Below are 22,641 nucleotides of genomic sequence, written 5' to 3'. Positions count from 1 at the left end.
CTCAGTCATTGCTTCATGGACACACTCCCCCCACCTGCCAACCAAAACCCTTATTACCCTGGATCCTCCAGGGAGCTGCTCCCTCTCCACCCCACTCCTTCTCCCTGCAGGGGCAGGACTGTGCCTTTGGACTTCAGAGCTCACCTGCCTCCAGGGGATTGGGGCTTAGCTTTAATAGCCCAGTGTCAGAGAGCTCAGGGAGAAGTGAACACTTAAAATATTGTCTTACATGCCTGGAGCTCCACAGACCCACAGGCTCCATCCCTTACAGCCACCCACCTGCTGGTTCTGGCATCCCACCAGGAGCCACAAGGACAAGGCCTCCTCTCCAGGTTTGCCAGTCACCTCTGCCCTTTCCAGGCCACTCACTGTGGTGGAGACAGAATCTTTCTTCTGAAAGACCTCGGCCAGAAGACACCGTCCTCGGCCTCAAAATCCTTTAGCTTCCCCGGAGAAGTCAACACACTGCAGGACTCTGGGTTCCCCTTTGTGGGTGATGTTGCCAAGCCCATCCTTGTGCCTTCCTGCATAGTCTATTGCCTTAGCTACTTTTCATCAGTTCCATTCCCTGAATCTTGATTCACTTCCTACCTGGGTTTCATTGCTGCCCCCCTCCAAAAAACAAACAAACAGAAAAAGAGCCGACAGTGGTGGATATTGTAGTTTCAAGATTCAAACTTGTGACTTAGAAACATTCCAAGTAAGTGAATGTTATCTGATGGATAGCTTGTGAGAGAAGAAGTGAGGGAGAGAGACAGCTAAGATCAGTGTGCTGATGGCTAGAATCTATAGGGAGACTGTTGATCAGGGTTATTTTCATTGAAAGCCCTGGTGCCTTGAGCTTCAAATTTCTCCCCACTGGATGCCCTTTTCATCATCTCTCCCACTGGCTCTGTGTAGTGTTCGGACTGAGTTCATGCACCAGTGGGCTGTTCGTCCACTTCAGGGACCTGAGTTGTCAAGGCAGTAGGCTTAACTAGCCCATCTATTATTGCTTGCCACCCTCCACCCCAGGTATGGTTGCCCTGGAAACAGGAGGCATCCATGCAGAGCACCCAGCAGAGGATGTTTTAGGTGTTCAGTTGTGCGAAGAGTAATTTGCGTGGCAGTAAAATGTCATCCGTGAAAGATCCCATCAAGTTGTTCAGTCCAGACCTCCTCCACTGCCTCACTCCCCACCTTTTTATGACTCTCCTTGGGCCCAGAGCAAGTTGTTTTCTCTTCTTACCCTTGCAGTTTTCTGAGTGGGCAGGCTGTCAGAACGGAATGCTCTTGGTGCCCACAGGTCCTGAGGGATGAGTTTATGACTTTTGAGCACAGAACACGCCCTCCAGCTGGAGGAAAAATCTTCACCTGAAGGCTTGAGCTCACAAAAGTGCCTGCTTTGAGGGTTTTTGGCCAAAGGGGCAGTTCGTTCATGCCCTGACTCCCAAGACGAGTGGAATAGGGGAGTGAGGAGCTGCAGCTGTGGTGTCGAGGTCAGAGTCCTGGTGCCCCTTCCCAGCAGCTTTGCCCTGTCTCCAGGCATTCTGGCCACTGGTTTCCAAAAACATGAGGGACTTTTCTGGTTTCCCTTGAAATGTCATCCGAGTCCCCTAAATATGCCTTGGTGACATCATGACAATTTCAGTGACAGTATCAGGCATGCAAAACACTAACATGCCCTGCTCCCTTCCATCTTGCCCCAGGGCAAATGTGACCATTGCTAAGGAAGAGACAGGATTCTCTGGTGCCCTTCAGGTTGCTGGCACACAGCCTATGGCGAGGAATCTGAGCGGTGGCAGGAATTGACGAGGCAGTCTAGCAGGAGGGAGGGTCAGGAGAGGCTGGGGTTTGGAAGGTACTGGTCCATCAGTCAGATTCTGTCCAATTCGGAGAGTTGCCCAAAGATGAGCTGTCTTCTGTCAGGCCTTGGGTAACCTGAATCCACACCTTCGATGGTCCTGATGTCTTTGTTGGGCTTCTTTTTCCACCAAATCCCTAACATTGTTGACGCCCTCCCAGAATGCGTGGCCATGGACTTCTGTTTTACCTCCGGGTTTTCTAGGGTGAGCACAGCTCAGAAGAGAAACAACTGAGAATGTGAATCCCTGCTCTCCTACTTACGTACCAGCTGCATGGCCTTGGGCAAATGAACATCTCCAGACCTCAGCTTTCTCACCTGTAAAATGGGTATATCAATACTTCTTGCTCATGAGGCTGTGAGAATTAAATTCGATAATAGGTGTAAACTACTTAGCACAGTGCCTGGACCTTGGCTGATGTCCAGTAATTGTTAGCTGCTCTTATTATTATTGGTCCTGATACTGGCTTTTTTTCTTTACTAGAAGGAAAAAAGGCCCTCTTGCAGCACAATCAATTCTACAAAGCTGGCACACAACATGGCTTCGTTGCCTCTCTTGCATAGAAAAGATTGCTTTGGCTTGGGAAACAAGGGTTCTTTCTCAAAGTCTCCAAAGAGAAATGAACACAGATCCCCCTGTCCCTCCTCCCTCCCCCATTCCCTTCTCTTTCATCCTCTCTTCCTCCTATTTTCCTCCAGAAGGCCATTATTTTGTAAAGAAGAATCTTTTTGTTCAGCTGATAACTCACCTGGTCTTTAGTGTTTTCTTTGGGGCTTTTTGAGCAGAGCCAGTTAAATTGCTGTAAAAACAGGGCCAAATCATTTCTCCTAAATGTCTTAGGGTCTCAGTTTTGACTTTTTTCCCCGTTTCTGTCTCCTTGAATCATCTTTTTTTTATTTTTTTTTAAAATGGGAATTATTTATTTATTTATTTATGGCTGTGTTGGGTCTTCGTTTCTGTGCGAGGGCTTTCTCTAGTTGTGGCAATCGGGGGCCACCCTTCATCACGGTGCGCGGGCCTCTCACTAGCAAGGCCTCTCTTGTTGCAGAGCACAGGCTCCAGATGCGCAGGCTCAGTAATTGTGGCCCAAGGGCCCAGCCGCTCCTCCGCGGCATGTGGGATCTTCCCGGACCAGGGCTCGAACCCGTGTCCCCTGCATTGGCAGGCAGATTCTCAACCACTGCGCCACCAGGGAAGCCCCATTCTTTTTTTTTTTTAAAATCTTTAACGCTCAAACTACTAAAAAACTGAAAAACATAAATGAATCTTCCTTTTAAATCTTGTAATTCCCAGCCCATGGTTGCAACTCTTGCATTTTTAATAACCAGGCAAGCACTAAGAGCCCTACCCAAGGCTGGGTGGAGTGCAGCGAAACCCGAGAGAATGGTGTGCTTTTGCTGGCTTAATAGTCCCAACAAGTATAAGTATAGGTTGAGGTTAACATTATTAACTCGGTTTTTTTCTAACACTGGTCAAGGTCACTGCCAACTGCACTGTCATCCTGAAATGTGAAGTCGCTCTGCAGAGTGGCAACCAGAGCGGGAATCCCAGCATTGCCACTTAGTTCAAATTCTGGCAGGCCCCTTTCCAGTGTGAGAGCCTTGGTTTCCTGGTCTCTGAAATAGGGATGGTAATACTGATCTGAAAGTTGTTTTAAGAATCAGGGCAGGGCTTCCCTGGTGGCGCAGTGGTTGAGAATCTGCCTGCCAATGCGGGGGACACGGGTTCGAGCCCTGGTCTGGGAGGATCCCACATGCCGCGGAGCGGCTGGGCCCGTGAGCCACAATTACTGAGCCTGCGCGTCTGGAGCCTGTGCTCCGCAATAAGAGAGGCCGCGATAGTGAGAGGCCCGCGCACCGCGATGAAGAGTGGCCCCCGCTTGCCACAACTAGAGAAAGCCCTCGCACAGAAACAAAGACCCAACACAGCCATAAATAAATAAATACATAAATAAATAAATAAATAAAAGCTTTATTAAAAAAAAAAAAAAAAGAATCAGGGCAAATGTCAAACTGGTGCCAGAGGATAGACATGCAGTGCTCTCTGTTACTACCAACCCCACCGTGGGCCAGGCATCAGGGAACCTGCAGGGCTTCCGTGTCTGTTTGTCTGGGACTTGGAGTTCTTGTGGCTCAAATATAAAGCATAGCCTTTAAATCTAAATAGATTATCCTGACCTCGTGTAACATTTAGTTCTCATCTTGTCCTGATTTGTGTATTGTATAACATCATAATAATTGCTTGGAAAAGTCACTGAGAGATTTACAAAAGGGTGACACAGTCATGGTGGTTTCCCTGAATTTTTATAAAAGGCAACATCGTCTTTGGTTGGCATTATTCTTGTTGAGCATTTATTTTGACATTCTGTAGTCTCTGGTGTGCAGTCTCGCCATCCCTCTGCTGTGACATGTCCTGCTTCTGTGGAAGTGCCACCCTGGGGTTAAGAGTATGGACGTTAGAGTCAGAGGATCTGGGTTCAAGGCCCAGCCCCCCAGCTATAGCCTTGGGCAGATCGCTCACCCCCCGTAGCCTCAGCGTCCCCAGCTGCACAGTGAGAAGAGCGGTACAACCAGCAGCATGTCGCAGCTGGAGTGAAAGGAACGAGAGTGAGGCACTTGGCCCTCGGTGCTTCCCTTCGCGCCTTCCCTTCCTTTAGCTCCCCCTTTGGTGGCTGGGACTTGTTCCGGCTCCCCCCCGGTTGTCAGAAAGCCCTGGTCAGGGGTAAAGCAGTTGCTTTCTGACTTTGTTTTCCCTGGCAATGGGTTGGTGGCCATCCCAGCAGGGACCCGCTATCCTCCTTCATCAGCGTCTGCCGTTTGTTCACTCTGAGTGTGAACGGCCACGAGAGAGCCTCACAGTTGCACGTGCAGTCACATATTCACTTGTCCACTAATTCATTCATTCTTTTCCTTTTCAACTATTGTCAAAACATATCAGAATCACTTGGGGATCTTTTAAAATATTCAGAAGCCTGGGCGCCCCCCCACCCGGACCTACTGCACTGGAATCTCTAGGAGTGAGGTCCTGGCTTTTTTGAAAAAGGCATTAAGGTGTTTCTGATGCAGAGCGGGGCTGAGAACCATTATTTAATTCCTTTATCCATATTCAGTTATGCTTATTACTCACCCATTACTTGCCAGGCACCGACACCATCCCTGACTTCACGGCACTTAAGGCCAGTTGGAGAGACAGACGGGTGCACAGGTGAGAACCGCCAAGGCAGCATGAGCTGCAGGTGCCAGCCTGGGGGAGTTGGGGGGGCTTCCCGGGGGAGGAGGTGGCTGGACTGAGCCTCCAGGAGGCCCGAGGCTGGCTGGCCAAGGGGTTTGGGTGAGATGGCACTGTAGCCACAGGCTACAGAGCTCCCCAGGGGAGAGGGGAGAGCCAGTCAAGGACCTGGTGGTTCAGCGAGGCTGAAGGTGATCAGGGTCCAGATCCAGGGCAGGAAGATTCAAGAGGACCAGGAAGACTGGGAGGAGATCAGGCTTTCGGAGGGGCTGCCCTGCAGCCTCTACCTGCCTCTCACCTCCTCTCACCCATCACACACACCAGTGGCTCTTGGTGTATAACTTCTAGACCAGACACATGGCAGCGGGATGAGTGAGTCTGAAGATTTTCGGGAAGGACCCTGAGGCAGACGCCTTGGAGCAGGTGTGCAGTGGGGCCGGGCACCTCCCTCAGGCTGGCCAGAGCTGAGGGAGAGCTAGAAATAATGTCTCAGCTGGGCCTTTGATCTCACAGATTCAGGGGTATTGTCCCAGGACTAAATTACTAAAATGCCCCAAGGGTATAATAGCACAGGCATACCAGACCCAGGGCTCTCTCCTCCTCCTGTGTTCCTCTTTCCTCTGTTTCTCCAAGGTACAGGTGTGTAGGGGAGTTCTTCTCACCTCACTTCCTCCCTTGAACCTGAGCTTAAACAGCTGGTTCTCACTACCCTCCTCAATGTCCTCCTTCCCATTTCTGCAGCTTATTACGGAGGGCTCTGTGGGTCCCTGCAGGCTGTGGTCCAGCAACATCACCTGGGAGCTTGTTAAAAAGAAAGACTCTCAGACCCCACCCTGGACCTATTGAATCACTACCTGCACTGATAAGGTCTCCAGGTGACCCATCTGCAGTGAACTTAGAGAATCACTCCCTCAAGTCAGGCCATAGGCCGACGGGTCAGAGAAGCTGCACATGGGTGGGATTTGGCAACTCTTTCTTTTTCCGTTTAATGGCCTCCTCCCCTCCTGCCTCCTTGTAGCTTATTTTAGAACATGTCGGGATCCTGCTTCTCTTGCCAACAAAAGGCTGTTGCTAAAATCTTTCAGCCGGCAGCAGTGATGTTTAATTCATGGGCTAGAAAATTAATTTTATTTTCATGAGTAGAGCTGGAGAAAAATAACAGGAAGTCTCTGTGCATGGCCCTTGGGAATTCAGCATGTCTGTTTAACTGGTAAAACAGTTAACAGTTCATTTACCAGATGAACTGGTAAAGGCGAGGGGGCCTCAGGAAAGGGCCACCTTCCACAAAGGATGCTTTTGGCTGCAAGTAGCACAAAACTCAACTTAGGATGGCTTAAAAGATGAGGAAAATTTCTAATTTCACTGGTAGGTAATCCTAAGGTAGGGCACTTGTGGGATGACTCAGTAATAACATCAAAGTGCAGGTTTCATTTCTGCCATGGTGGCCTTGTGGAATTTAGTTTTCCTTGTGGTTACAAGATGGCTGCCAGAGTTCCAGGAGTTACAACAGTGTCCTACAGAAGAAGAGAGAGGCTGCCCCTTCCTGAAGTCTCATCAGAGAGAAACTCTCTCCTGGTCATCTCACAGCTGATGTCTCCTCAAGTCTCACTTGCAGGATTGTGTCCCAAGTCCCTTGTTAAACCATCACTGGCAAGGGATTCAGGATAATCAGTGTTAGCCACTGAGCCACATGCCACATGAGGCGGGGGTTAAGAGCCAAACAAAACCCAGGCTCTGGGGGAAGGGAGAAGAGGGCATGGCTGCTGGGACAGCCAACACCTCTGCTCCAGGGCCTGCCTTTACTCCCTCTCATGACCTTCCCTCTTTGGTGTCACCTCCATTCCCTGGAAAGGCTCTGATTTCATATTTTAGCACGCTCTTCCCCTCTACTCCCTACCCGCTCCGCTTGTCTCCAGTCCTGCTGTCATTTCAGCGAGTTGTAAATGTCTGCCTTTTCCATGAGGCTCTGAGCTCTCCCATGGCACATCTGCCTCCCCAGAGCCTGGCAATGGCCTCTGCTCAACATACACTGTGCTGGGGGAATGGATGCAGGAGGAGACGAATGAATGAGTTTAATCTTTGTGTGGCCTTTCTTTCTAAGGAAAGTTTTCATGTTGTTTCTTAACTTTAAAGATGTTTTTGCCCCTGTAAGAGAACTTTCCATGTGATTTTGGGGAAAGGACTGGGGAGAGAGAAGCCTTTCTCAGTGCCCCAGGAATCTGCATGCCCCTCTGCACCCGTGTCCATCTGGGAGTCACCCTGACCTCAGTGGGGAGCTTGCAGAATTCTCTATCACTCCTCTGGGTTTTTATGCGGTGAGACGGGGCTGGGGAAGGTTGCTCTGGGCACAGGGAAGTGTTAAATGCCTTGTGGGAGAATGGATTTAAAAAGAAAAAGATGGACAGTGAGTGACTTAGAATGTGTTCTTTACCAAGGTTTTCCATGGTGACACACTTTCCTCAGACTGATGAATGGTTTTCTTGGCTGGTCATTGTCTTCATCGTTCAGGTGACGCAGAACGTCAGTGATGACGTCACGGTCAGATTTCTGTTCTCTTGCCTCAAATTTTACTTAAAAGGGCATTTAAAAGTCCACTTAAAAAAAAAGTCCTCTTAATCTCACCCAGCAGGTACTCTTTTTTTAAAAAAAAATAATTTATTTATTCATTTTTGGCTGCGTTGGGATTTCGCTGCTGCACGCGGGCTTTCTCTAGTTGCGGCGAGCCAGGGCTACTCTTCATTGCGGTGCGTGGGCTTCTCACTTCGGTGGCTTCTCTTGTTGCGGAGCACGGGCTCTAGGCGCGCGAGCCTCAGTAGTTGTGGCGCACGGGCTTGGTTGCTCTGCGGCATGTGGGATCCTCCCGGACCAGGGCTCGAACCCGTGTCTCCTGCATTGGCAGGCGGCTTCCCAACCATTGCGCTACCAGGGAAGCCCTGCCCTTAAAATGGAAAAAAAAAAAAAAATCAAATACCAGTGGACTTGGAAATGAAGAGTTACAAGAATAGAGTTTAGAACTCAGGTTTAAATTTGTTTTCTTCCTGTATCACTGTCTGTTGTATGCATACCATCATGCCCTGGCAATTTGGCTGTATGGGTTTTAGCTCGGTTCCCTAAAGAGACAATGGCTGTAAATGCAGCCTGTGACCTGAATGAGCAAGGCCATCTCCCAAAGCATCCTCCACCTCATCGTCAAAAAACATTTATCAAGCAGGCAATTAATTTGCTATGGTCTTGAGCCAGGCACTGTGTAAAAAAACAGAGACCTGGTCTCTACCCTCCTACCTTTTATAACTCAGAGGAACAGCTGTGATTTTCCCCAAGTAGTGTATCCAACTTAATGTTCTCTTGGCATGAGTAGAAGTGGAAAATACTCTTACTTCTTTAAAAGTTCTATGCATGAAATTAGAAATGAATTTCTAAAATGTAACTTTCCTGGAGTAGTTTGTCGGTTCCCTCCTCTAATAAATACATTCATAAGAAGCTTTTGCAGATGGTTACAATGAAGATCGTCTCTATTCTCAGCCTGTGAGTCACTGGAGTGTCCCTGAAAGCATTTGTTTTGCCCTAGAGTCTCTATAAGCAAAAGAAGGTATTTATTAGCAAGTGTGAATAATGCCCACATATCTCCCCCTCCCATCTCCCACCTCCAAATCCATTGTGTTTGGCTCCCTAGCTCCTGACAAGTGGGTGAGTCATTAACATTTTTGAGCTCTGCTTGAATTACTCCAGGGTCTTGACTCCATCTGGAGCTACCCTCTGAGCATAGACTGGGTATGAACCTAAACTTGGCAGAGCTCCCAGGAGGGTTGGAATAAACCATAGTTATTAGAGCTAATATTCCTTCCTGCACAGAGCTGGTAGTCAGTCAGTGTTCGCCCAGTGGTTAAAATCATTGGATAACTGTGCCTTCCCTGGTGCTCCTGGAATTCCCAACAATCCAAGAGCTAAAGGGCCAATACCTGGCTCAGCTGCAGGGCTTAAATCTAAAAATAAATCTGTTCTGATTGGTTTTGATTGGTTGGTGCCCTTGTGGGTTGTCAGTTTTTTTTTAATTGAAGTATAGTTGATTTACAATATTGTGTTACTTTCACATATACAGCAAAGTAATTTGGAGATATATATATATATATATATATATATATATTCCTTTTTTGATTCTTTTCCATTATAGGTTATTATAAGATATGGAATATAGTTCCCTATGGTGTACTCAAATATTTTTAATATCATCTCTGCATATGCATTTTCTTGTTATCATATGATTCATATAATCTTCAGCTTCTATCCTTTTCTATTTTAACTGAATGAGAACTTTGAAAAAATCAGTCAGTCATTCTGGCTTAAATTTATATCCTAAATCATGTAAGGAAAGGTATTAGGGCCCAATCTAAGTTCTGGGGTTGAAAGTAAATCACCTGTCCTAATAAAAACTTCTTTTGTGATAGAGGCAATGTGTGTCTAAAAGGTGATGTTTATTTTCTAGTTTATAATTGCCTTTATGTAAGATTCCGCCCGAAAGATTTGATATTAATCATCAGAAAAAAATAACATTGGAAAAGTCAGATTGTGAAGGTGTATCGCTAAGTGTTGGGAGTTGGGAGGACAGAACGTGGAGGACCTTACCGCTAATCCAGGCGGTACTCCTAGCTCACAGGTCATTGCCCGTGATGTTGTGGACGGTGTCTAGGCTCCCAGCAGCCCAGGGTCGGTGCCACTCAAACCATACCTGAGGCTTGGTACAGGGAATCGTTTTAATGATAGAAAATTTCAAACATACATAAAAGTAAAGAGAATGGAGTCTCTATCCCCACACCCACCCCTCACCTGGGGATTTTTTTTTTTTTTGGTAACTTTTTACTTTGATATATAATTTCAGATACATAGAACAGTCGTAAGAACAGTACAGGGAACTCCCATTTACTCTACGCAGACTGAACAATTTCCATCTTATCCCATTGGCTTTATCATATTCTCTATGTGTATATGTATACATATGTGTGACTACTATTTTTTCTGAGCCATTTGAGAATAAGTCAGAGATATTGTGTCCTTTTATCTCTAAATACTTCGGTATGTATTTCCTAACAATAAGAATACAACCACAGTACAATGTTCAAAACCAGGAGTTTAACCTTGATATTATCTTTTTTTTTTTTGCGATGCCCAGCAGCATATGGGATCGTAATTCACCCACCAGGAATGGAACTGGCCCCCGCTGCTTTGGAAGCACAGAGTCTTAACCACTGGACCACCAGGGAAGTCCCAACCTTGATATTATCTAATCCACAGTGGATAGCCGAATGTCATCAGGTACCCTAGCAATGTCCTTTATAGCTTCCCCCCACCCCCTTTCGGATTAGATTGAAGCAAATTCAAGACAATTGCATCTGTATATACTTAAGTATCCAGTATTAGTTGGGGTAATTCTGGCTACATCGTCCTCATGGAAAACCTCGGGGGCCACCTTTCCCCTACCAACTGCCCCCAGCTCTTTGCGGGAAAACATTTGTGAGGGTCAGTTTTCAGAAGCGGGAAGGGGTAGAAACTGAGAAGCAGACATAGGTAATGAGCGAGGCAGTAGTTCTCAGGCTGGTCTGCGGACTGTGTATTGGGGGTCATCTGAGTTGCTCGTGCAACGTGCAGATCAGGGGGCTCTACCCAGACGGGAGCTCCACCCAGGCCCTACAGGATGAGAACCTCTGGGAGCGACCCGGACTCTGCATTTTAACAGGTGCCACGGGTAGCTCTTATACTCTGTGGGTTGGAGGTGCTCTGACCCGGAGGCAGGTGACCTGGGAGTGATGCTGTGTCCCTAGCAGTTTAATGTCACATCCCCACACACGTGCCCCGTCTCAGAACAGGTGCAAGGCTGTTACATTGCCTCCAATTCCACTAGCCCGAGATTCCTTAGGGTTGATAAGAGGCAGCATTTGGGGAATGGGAATAGCTGCAGGGGCTCCTCTCTCAGCACACAGCTTCTTACACAGGGCTGAGCCCGAGGGGGTGGGAGTTTCACTGGAGAGAGGAGAGTTAAAGCGGAAGGAGAACCTGTGATCGGACCGGACCCGGACCCGGAATGCTTTGTGGTGTGGAGTGAGCTTGTTTCCCCGGGGCGGGGTGGGGGTAGGTGCTTGGATCATCCCTGGGGTGGAAGGCTGTTCAGAAGAGGTGAAAAAAACTCAGGAGAAAGCCTCAAACAAACAGCCCTAGGCAGAAACCTCCACCTGCTTGGAAGAGGGCCCTGAAACCTTTCTTAGGACTGCGGAGGGGACTCAGGTGCGGCAGCCAACTGCGTAGCCTCAGCGCCTCCCCTGCCCGATCTTCCCCTCCGGGAAGGCAGCCCCAGTACGAGTAGCGGTGGCATCATTATTATCGCTCCCAGGACCAGACAGCGAGTTGGTGCAGGAAATCCGCTGTATAGACGTGACCGCGTTCAGGAAACGTGTCCATTCAAAGAATGGAGGTCGGTGGAGCCCTTCTCTCGGGCCCCTTTCATCTCTGAGGGTCGGGGCTTTCCAGTCGTCTTCATTTGCTGAGGAGCAAATACTTCTTAGACCAGGCAGGCGGGGAGGCAGTGCAGCGCTGCCTGGGACAAGGCACACTTTAGGGGCGTCCTGGACCTAGGCTCCTCTGCTACCTGAGATACAAGGACCCTTGTAAATGATTCTGACCCACCAAGAGATGACAACCATTGGGGAGACGCTCTAGATGTTCACTGTGCATCCGATGGGCGGCAGTGGGCTTAATTCTAACCTGCATCCTGTCAATGTGGCCACGTGACAAAGGTGACCACGTGACACAGGGGACCACCCTCACCTAGGACAGTAATCCAAGTGGCTGTTTCAGTTCCTCCCGCTGTTGAATTTTCCTCTCCGTTCTCTTGAAAAGGCGCTGCGCTCTCCAAGTCCCTCTCCATTTTAGCACGAGTGGTTCTCAAGCTGTAGCTCGTGCCAGTTTAGATCTCGGGGCTCATTCAGCCTTGCTCAGGGGAGCCGGGCTGGGTTTCTCTCATTCAGAGATAAGTGTGAAGAGGCAGCCGAGAGCCTTCCAAACCCAGGCAGGCGTGGAGTCTTCACAGAGAAAGAGAGATGCAAAGTCCTGAAAGCAGAGCTCGCATTGGTGCTGTGCCCAGACTGCACGACGTGTGGGAGCAGCTCCCGGAGAAGCAAACAGACAGGTGGGCCTCCTTGGCCCCCTGGGGCTGCCAGGTCCTTCTTCAGTCTAAAGGCTGGAGGCAAGAGTCTGGACTCAGATATAGCTTTGCTGATTAGCAAAAGTTCTCATCTCCCAAGTCTCTCCCTGGTCAGGGCCATTCCTAGTGGACATGAATTGGGTTTATGAAAAAAGTATTTGAAAGTGCCAAGGAGGTTCCCGCACCGTCGTGATGATGCTGAGTAGGCAGATTGATGTTCTGATGTGTACCCGGGTTCAGGAGCAAGGGAGGGAGCACTTCTGGGGTGCGCTTTTCCACCTGCTTGGAGGCAGGCAGGTGGAGAGATTTAGATGACTAATTAACTTGTGTTTTGCACACATTTATGGACATGTGCCCAGCATGGGCCTGGGAATACACAGGTGAGCAAGCTGTCATTCCTGACCACAAAATGCTCACGATCTAGAAGAGGAGACAGACCTAGGAGAATTGTAACTCAGTGTGATGAATACGAGGACTGAAGTGGGCCTGAAGTGCAGGGATGGCTAGAGGAGGTGGGTGTTGTAACTGTTTTAATCCACACAACAATAATCCTACAGGGCCTTAATGTCTTCACGGCTGTTCTGAACAACAGCAAAACTTTGCAAACAAAATTATTTCATAACTAAGTAGAGGGGAAGCTTAACCCAATGAATGCATTTGGTGGCAAAATCTGACCTAAACTGTTTATCCTTTTTAGTCTGAATGTTCGTATTGATGTGTTGTGTGACAGACCCACCATGGGTATTACTATAATGCATAGGCACTCTATTACCTTTATCAAATCTGAACAATTCTGAACCTTGAAGCACATCTGACCCTTGGGTTTCGATGAGGGACTGTGGACTTGTCCTGGTATCGTCTGCATTTTGCATCTGAGGAGGCAGAATGCAGGGCGGACTCATTTGCCCAAGATCCAGAGCTGGTAAGGGGCAGTCAGGCCTTGCGAGAATGTCCTTCTGATGCCTGAGCCCTGCTGGACACCCTCAGGTGACACTGCCTTGAGAGGCACCGACTTACACAGCAGTGGTTTGGGCACCGGGCTCATGGGTGTCTCTGGAGTGGGGATGGATCGGATAGCATTGCCCAGGGATGTACCCAGGTGGCCGTGACGGGGATGTGGGTGTCAGTCTCCCCCTTGGCCCGGGCTCATCCACCTCACTCTGGTGGTAGTCAGATCCTATTTAACAGGGAATGGGGATTTTGTGCCTCTCTGCCCACAAGATATGCTGTTGCCATGTCAAAATCTGTCCGCCACCACACCCCGCCCAGGTTATCTCTCACTGCTTCTTGTCTCCATTCTTTGAACATTTTGTTCCCATCACTGGGTTCTGGTCTGTTACCCCTAAGGTCTCTTCAACCAGTGGGAAAGAGGTACTTGTTAATAATTCTGGTGTTTTTTAGGTTGGCCCCACGATCAGCTTTGTGTACAGGCAGGAAGTAGCCAACAGGGAGAAGTGATTTTAGGGACACAGGCCTTAAACAGCCTTCAAATTACCTTCCTTAGCTGTCCTAGCAATTGGAGCAGGGGTTCTGGGCTGAGGCTGGATGCCTCAGGGGTTTCATGAGCCCCCGAAATAGGTTTTGGGTGTGTTGACGTTTTTCTTCCATTGGATTCTCAGCAGAGCCTGTGACTTTAAAAAGGTTAAGTGCTGCTGGGTTGGAGTGAGGCTCATTAAGCATGTCAGCATTTCCCAAAAGGATAAACAGTAAATGAGTGTTCATTTATATACTCTCTTCCATTATCCTGTCGTGTATCTATAGTCAATATGGTCACTTTCATGCTTTAGTTAATAGCTAGGATAATTAACCCTTGGTAGGCTGAAAGGAAAACTTGGGAGCTTCTGGATTCAATAGGCTTTTATGGGGTAGGTCTACCTGGAGTCCCCCAAATGAGGGATCCCCTTGGATTGTGGCACAACCCAAGGACAAAAAACAAAGGGTGTTTTTCATCACTTTGCTTACTTCATAATTTTGCCAGGTCTTCTCATCACGAGGGAAGCAGTGGTGGTTCCTCCAAGGGCCTTTCCCTGCCTCCGCTTAGCTCTGCTTGTTAAACACACCCCGGTGATAAGAATCTAAGGAGGTAGTGCATGATTTTCCTCTTGCTGCTGTAACAAATTATCACAAAGTTAGTGACTTACAGCAAAACAAATTTATAAACTTACAGTTCCATAGGTTAGAAGTCCGACACAGTTCTCACTGGGTTAAAATCAAGGTGTCAACAGGGCGACATTCCTTTCTGGAGGCTCTAGGGGAGAATCTTTTCCCTTGCCTTTTCCAGCTTCTGGAGGCTGCCTGCATTTCTTGGCTCATGGCCCCTTGTTCTGTCTTCAAAGCCAGGCGCTATCTTCGACCTAGAGGTCAAGTCCTTCTCACATAGCATCACTCTGACCTCCTCTTCTGATTCTCTTCCACTTTTAAGGACCCTTGTGGTTACATTGGTCCCACTTGGACAATTCGGGATAATCTCATCTTTGAAGTCAGCTGATTAGCAACCTTAATTCCATCTGTAACCTTACTTCCCCTTTGCCATGTAATGTAACATATTCACAGGTACCAGGGACTAGGACGTGGACATCTTTGGGACATCATGCCTACCACACCCAGACACCAAAGAAAACTAATCTGCATTAATTCCTTTGGTTATTATAAGTACCACCTGGACAGAAACACTCAGTTATGTATAACCTTCCTTCGAGGAGAGCTTGTCCTTGTGAGAGGCATATCAAAGGGTCACGACATTGCAAGTTCTCTGACCTCATCCTCCCCTTCCTGGGACTGGGGGGAATGTCTGGCCATCCCACAGGTTGTGACCAACTTTCCAGGAATAGCCCTGGAGCATGTAGCCCTCTTAGGGACCTTCTAAAGGATGTGTTGATGCTAACGTTTGACTGCCCACCTCTGGCTAGTCCCAGGGGTGACGTATGTTAGCAAAAATTGGCTGGAGGCAGCTTAGGGTCTTGAAACCATCAGATAAACATTTTATTAGGGATGTGTGTGAGGAGAGATTCCTGGCCTGTCTGGAATATAATTTATGATTGTGTGTGCAGTGTGTGAGCAGGGATGAGAGGACAGAGATGGGAAAACAGAAACCCAACAGTAACATTAGCCACAGAAACAGGTGCAAATCTATGCAGGAAAATGCAGAGGGGAAAAAAGCCCCTGGTCATTTGACTTGTGTCACATGAAAATGGCAGCAAGACCTTGGAGGGTAGGATGTTCAGGGGGAAAAGGAGTCTCAAGCCAGTAGCAGCATCTTTCCAGGCAGAGGGGCTTTGTCTTGGTGAGGAGATATTGGCTAATTGCATGGATCTGGGGCTTTTGTTGGTTTTGTTTTGGTTCCAAACGGTGGTCGGAAAAGCATCTCTTACAGTGACTGTGTGCAGCCCTGGCCCTGCACAAAGTCCTGAGACTGGGGACAGGGAAGGCAGGGAGAAGGTGACCAAGCAACTTTCCCAGAAGCAGGACCAGCTACATAATTTACAGGGCTGGGTGTAAAATGAAAATACAGGGCCCTTGTTCAATAATTATCAAGAATTTCAAGATGGTGGTGGCAGAGTATTTAGCCAAGCATGGGGCCCTCCTACGGCCTTGCGTTCTCACACTGGTCACACACCATGAAGCATGAAGTGGCCACTGCCCAGGGCAACGTTCCCTGTGTGTGTCCTTGGCTCTCTCTGATATCACGAGTGATGTTTGAGGCCTCTTTCCCAGGGAGTTAGCAGGACCATGGGCCTTGGCCCTGAGGACTTGCTTTCATATCATAGAACTTGTCTTGATTGCACTGGATATTTGATGCTGCTTGACAGGTACTTTGCTCCATCTGGGGGGAGCCCACATTCCAGGGGCAGGAAGCAAGAGGGGCGAGGAAGAGAAACTTGGGACTCTTAGAGCCTTCCCTTCCGGCGGTGTGACCTCAGACAAGCAACTTAGATCCTCCCCATCCCTATGGAGTGTGAGAAAATATTTGCAAATCACGTGTCTAAAAAGAAGTTAATATCCAAAGTATACAAGGAGCTCATACAACTCAGTAGCAAAAACACCATATAACACAATTTAAAAGTTGGCAAAGGACCTAAAAAGACATTTTTCCAAAGATGACAAACATTTGGGGAACAGGTATATGAAAAGGTGATTCACATCACCAGTCATCAGGGAAATGCAAATCAAAACCACAATGAGGTATCACCTCACACCTGTTAGTATGTGTATTATGAAAAAGACAAGAGATAAATGCCAGTGAGGATGTGGAGAAAAGGGAATCTGTGTGCACTGTTTTGGGGAATGTAAATTGGTACAACCAGTACTGAAAACAGTATGGAGATTCCTCAAGAAAATAAAATTAGAATACCATGTGATCCAGCAACTCCACTTCTGGTCATATAGCAAAAAGAAACAATATTTTTTTAGGAGTTCCCCGGCTGTCCAGTGGTTAAGACTTCGTGCTCTCACTGCTGAGGGGAGGGCCTGGGTTCAATCCGAGGTTGGGGAACTAAGATCCCACAAGCCACGTGGTACGGGAAAAAAACAAAAACAAAAACAAAAACAAACTTTGAAATGTTATTCACAGTAATGGTATGGAAAGAACCTGCCTGTCTCTCACAGATGAATGGATAAACAAAATCTGATACATACACACACACACACACACACACACACACAAATATACATATATAACATACACAATGGGATATTATTCAGCCTTAAAGTAAATCCTTACACTTGCAAGAACATGAATGAGCCTGGAGAACATTATGCTAAGTGAAATAAGCCTGATGGAGAAAAGACAAATGCTGCACGGTATCACTTATGTGTGGAATCTAAGAAAAAAGTTGGAATCATAGAAACACAGAGCAGAAATTGTTGCCTGCAGTTGGGCATGGGGGGAAATGGGAACACGCTGGTAAATGGATACAAATTTTCAGTTATAACATGAGGGATAAAATGAAGGAATAAGGTCTGAGGAGCTAATGTGTAACATGGGGACTAACTGATGATGCTGTATTCTGTAACTGAAAATTTCTGAGAGAGTAGAATTTGTGTCCTCACACACAAAAAGTAAATATATGACAGGTGATGGGTATGTGAATTAACTTGATTGTGAGAATCCTTTCACAATATATACGTATATCAAATAATCACATTTTATGTTTTAGATATATTACAGTTTTGTCAGTTATGCCTCAAAATAGCTGTAGAAAGAGGAAAACGATCAACAAAATTGACAAAACTAGTTAGATTGACTATTAAAAAAAAAGAGATAAGAACAAAATATGTAAAATCAGAAATGAAGAAAGGGACATTACTACCAATTTTGTAGAGATAAAAAGGCTTACAATAGAGTACTATTGACAGTTGTAGACCAACAAATTTGATAACTTAGATGAAATGAACACATTCCTAGAAACACACATCGTACCAAGAAATACAAAATCTGAACAGATCTAGAAGTTAAGATATGGAATCAGTTATCAAAAATCTCCCAACAACTGAACGCCCAGCACCAGGTATCTTCATGGTGAATTCTACCAACAACTTAAAGAAGAATTAACACCAATCCTTCTCAAGTTCTTCCAAACAATTTAAGAGGAGAGAATGTATCTTCACTCATTCTATGAGGTTAACATTACATCAATTACAAACCTAAAGACACTACAAGAAAAGTACAGTACAGACCAATATCCCTTATGAATACTGATGCAAAAACCCTTTAAAATAATAAGAGACAGAACAGCCCATTATAAGGATTATACATCATGACCAAATGGGATTTATTCTTGCAAGGCAAGGTTGGTTCAACATATGAAAATCAATCAATGTAGTATAGCACATAAACAGATTGAAGGGACTAAACTCCATGTGATCATCTTAATTGATGCAGAAAAAACATTTGACAAAATTCAATGCCATATTATGATTAAAAAAAAAAAAAAAAAACTCAACAAACCAGGAATACAAGTTGATGACTTCAACATAACAAAGGTCACAGATAGAAAACCAACAGCTATTATATTCAGTGGTGAAATCTTTCTCCCTAAGATCAGGAACAAAGGAAGGATGCCTGTTGTCACCACTTCTATTCAGCAAAGTACTGGAATTCCTCGCCAAATACATAAGGCAAGATAAAAAATAAAACGCATCTAAATCGGAAAGGAAGAAATAAAATTGTATTTGTTCAGAGACAACACACAAGCACCAAAAAAAATCTGTTAGAATTAATAAATGAATTTAGAAAATTTGCCAGATACAAAATCAACACTCAAAAATCAGTTGTTTCGCTATACACTAAGAATGAAAAGTTTGAAAAGGAAAGTTAAAAAAAAATACCATTTAAAATATCATGAAATATAGTAAAAGACGAGGAATAACTTAACCAGCGGGACAAAAGACATGTACATTGAAAACTAGAAAACGTTGCTGAAGGAAATTAATGAAGACACCAACAAATGTAAAGGCATCTTGTGTTCACAGATTGGAGGACTTAATGTTGTTAATATGTCAACACGACTTAAGGGGATGTACGGATTAAAAGCAATCTCTTTAAACATCACAGTGAGTTTTTTTCAGAAGTAGTAAAATTCACCCTAAAGTTCATATGGAATTTAAAAGGCCTGAATAGTCAAAATAATGTGGAAAAAGAACAAAATTTGAAGTTTCAAATTTCTTGATTTCGAAACCTACTACACAACCACAGTAATCAAAATAGTACTGGCATAAACACACATACAGGACGGAGAATAGGCCAGTGGAACAAAACAGCAACCCAGAAGTAAACCCGTATATACATCACCAAATGATTTTCAACAGGCGTGCCAAGACCACCCAATGGGGAAAGGATAGCGATTTCAACAAATGGTACTGGAAAAACAATATCCACATTCAAAAGAATGACGGTAGACCCTTACCTTACACCACATACAGAAATTAACTCAGTGAATGAATGACCTAAATGTGAGACCTAAAACTATAAAACTCTTAGAAGAAAGTTCTGGGAAGAAAACCATGACATGAAATTTGGCCAAGAGTTCTTGAATATGACACCAAAAGTGGAGGTAATAAAAGAAATAGATAAACTAGGTATTCAAAATTTAAAAATACTTCTTTCATCAAAAAATAAAACGAACCTGCTGAATGGGAGAAAATATTTGCAAATCCTATAGCTGATAAGGTTAATATCCAGTATGTATACACTTGTACACTGTTGGTGGGTATGGAAAATGGTGCACACAGAAAGGAAAACAGTATGGTGGTTCCTCAAAACATTAAAAATAGAATTACCATATGATCCCATAATTCGAGTTCCTATTAAATACTCAAAAAGAATTGAAATTATGAACTCAAAGAGTTATGTGTTCACCCATGTTCATAGCAGAATTATTCACTATAGGCAAAAGGTGAAAAAACTCAAGGGTCCATTGAGGGATGAAGGGATATACAAAATGTGACCTATACAAACAATAAATCAATATTCAGTCTTAAAAAGGAAGGGAATTCTGACACATGCTACAACATGGACCAACCTTCAGGCATTACGCTAAGTAAAATAAGCCAGTCACAAGAGGACAAATACTGTATGATCCCACTTATATGAAGTACATAGAGTAATCAAATTCACAGAGACAGAAAGTACAATGGTGGTTTCCAGGGGTGAGGGGGCAAGGGAAATGGAGAGTTGTGGTTTCATGAGTACAGACTATTATAGTTTTGCAAGATGAAAAGTTCTGTGGATGGATGATGGTAATGATAGCACAGCAGTGTAAATATATTTCATGCCTCTGGTCTGCACTCTTAAATTGTTAAGATGATAAATTTTATGTTATGTATATTTTACCAGAATTTTTTTAAATAGAGGAAAATTAAGACATTCATATAAAGAAACACTGACGAAGTTCATTACTAGTAGATCTGCTCAATAAGAACTGTTAAAGGAATCCTTCAGGCTGAAATGAAACGTAACTTGAAACCATATGAAGAATTAAAGAACAATGGTAAAGGTAACTACACTAAGTTTAAAAGGCCAACACATTTGCAGTTAGGGTTTGTAACACCTCTTTTCAAAATGTGATTTAAAAGACAAATATATAAAATAGTTATTATAAGGCTATTAATGGGCACACAATACATAAGGATGTCATTTGTGACAAGTGCAGTGTAAACGAGGATGTGGGATGTAAATAAGCAGAATTTTTGTTATTATTAAATAAAAATGTTATTACTTCAAATTTGTTTTTTCATAAATTAAGATGTTTACTTTAACCCCTAGGATAAGCACTAAGAAAACTACCTCACAAGTATACAGAAAAGAAATAAGAAGAGAATCAAAATGGTAAACTGGGAAAAACATCAACCACAAAAGAATGCAATAATGAAGGAACTGAAGAACAAAAAGGATATAAGATATCTAGAAAATAAATAGTGTAGCAGTAGAAGTTCAAAGGGCTCAGTATAGGATCAACACAAAGAAGACTACACGCAATCACGTTATAATCAACTTGTTAAATGTGAAGTACAAAGAGAGAATATTGAAAGGAACAAGAGAAAAGTGACTTGGCACATATGAGGGAACTCCCAGAAAACAATTTGTGAATTTCTCAGCAGAAACCTTACAGGCCAGGAGAGAGTTGGATGATATATTCAAAGTACTGAAAAAAAAAAAAAACCTGTGAGCAAAAATGACCATACCTAGCAAAATTATGCTTTAAAAATAAAGGAGAGATAAAGTCAACAAAATCAAAGTGAGTTCATCACTACTAGACCTGCCTTATAAGAAATGCTTAAGGGAGATCACTTTGAAATGAAAACATGTGAACAGAAATGCAAAAGCAAACAAAAGCATAAATTTCAATGGTAAACTCATACACACACACACAAATATAGCATAATAACACTGTAATGGTGCTGTATAAAGTACTTTAATCCTGAGATAAAAGTTAAAATTTGTTAACAATATAAAAAGAAGGAAACTGACTATAAGGACACAAAGTTTGGGTGGGAGTAAAAGAATAGATGTTTAGAACTACAAGATTTCTATGTAGCCTTCAGCTAACCACAAAGAAAAGGCCTACTATAAATAAACAAAAGATAAAGAGAAAAGGATCAAAGTAAATCACTACAAAAAAATAATCAAACAACAATGAAATAAAGCTACAGAGAAAGAGTGCAAAACAGACATAAGACAATTAACAAAACAGCAATAGTAAGTCCTTACTTAAACAGAATCCAAATGGGAGCCATTTGGGAATGTTGAGAGGCTTTATAGGAGCTAAATCTCTTCTTGAAGTTTTCTGTTAGAAACCTTGTGTTAAGTGGGCCTGAGGACTTTCTGTTAATATGCCAACATGTTGGGCTTCCCTGGTGGCGCAGTGGTTAAGAATCCGCCTGCCAGTGCAGGGGACACGGGTCCGAGCCCTGATCCAGGAAGATCCCACATGCCGGGGAGCAACAAAGCCCGTGCACCACAACTACTGAGCCTGCGCTCTAGAGCCCACGTGCCACAACTACTGAAGCCCGCATGCCTAGAGCCTGTGCTCTGCAGCAAGAGAAGCCACCACAATGAGAAGCCCACGCACCACAACAAAGAGTAGCCCCCCGCTCACCGCAGCTAGAGAAAGCCCACACGCAGCAACGAAGACCCAACGCAGCCAAAAATAAATAAATAAAATTTATTTAAAAAAAAAATGCCAACATGTCAGGATAAACATGATCAGAAATGACCAAACCTTTTAAAGAGAAAACTTCAGAGAGATATGACTTGTCTAGAGGAGAAATAGTAGGTTGGAAAATGACAGCCCTTACCTTTGAATTGAGCTGAATGACCCAGTTCCTGTGTATAGCTTTTTGTTCCAAGAGTACTGTATTGTGAAAGGATTTGAGTAAGCAGAAGGCTTTGTTTGTGTAGTCTGTTTGCTGGGTCTGCCAAGTTGGTTAGAGGAACCATTGCTTAGATCTTTAATTAAAGGCCAAGCTTGAGTTTTCGAAAGAAGAGATTTCCAAGCTTGGCTCGCATTTAATTTAGGAGGCTTTGTTGGCCTATGCTGTGGGTCCATGGTGAAGAGTTGAGCACTGCACTTGCAGAATATTTGTTTTTGGAGATCTCTGATGAAGTTACATGTGAGCACTCTAGTTGCACAGTCTCAGAAGTTCTTTTTCCCATGTATTAACAGTTCTGGGTCATTATTCTCTGAAGAATTAAAAACAATTATCTTTGGTTTTAAAAATAGTTTATTTCTGTCAGAATTGTATCATGACACATCACTTTTCAACTTGGAGCAGTTTTAAGTGACTTTGTTTCTTCTAAGGTTGAACTTAACTGACCTGATTTGGCCATGACTTTGCAGAGTGAATATTAATTATCTTAGTTAAAATGCTTATTCACTG

At 44.6% G+C, this 22,641-nt stretch overlaps 1 long non-coding RNA gene across 10 annotated transcripts in view; it reads right to left on the bottom strand.

Annotated features, from left to right (window-relative positions):
• Window positions 1-7,481: 7,481 nt before the first annotated feature.
• The window catches only part of LOC309661723, a 147,450-nt gene continuing 132,290 nt past the window's right edge, over window positions 7,482-22,641 (bottom strand). Inside the window, exons 3-7 of one of the 10 annotated variants that reach the window (XR_014264200.1) lie at window positions 16,616-16,756; window positions 14,227-16,210; window positions 11,889-12,546; window positions 9,696-11,604; window positions 8,017-8,645 (exon numbers count right to left, since the gene is read on the bottom strand). This is a non-coding gene — a long non-coding RNA (uncharacterized lncRNA). The other 9 variants (XR_014264204.1, XR_014264209.1, XR_014264202.1 and 6 more) reach the window with 9 other exon arrangements.

Source organism: Balaenoptera physalus, assembly GCF_965194825.1.
Source record: "Balaenoptera physalus genome assembly, chromosome: 5".
In the NCBI taxonomy this organism is placed as follows: domain Eukaryota; kingdom Metazoa; phylum Chordata; class Mammalia; order Artiodactyla; family Balaenopteridae; genus Balaenoptera; species Balaenoptera physalus.
This window is presented reverse-complemented; position numbering and strand designations above follow the sequence as displayed.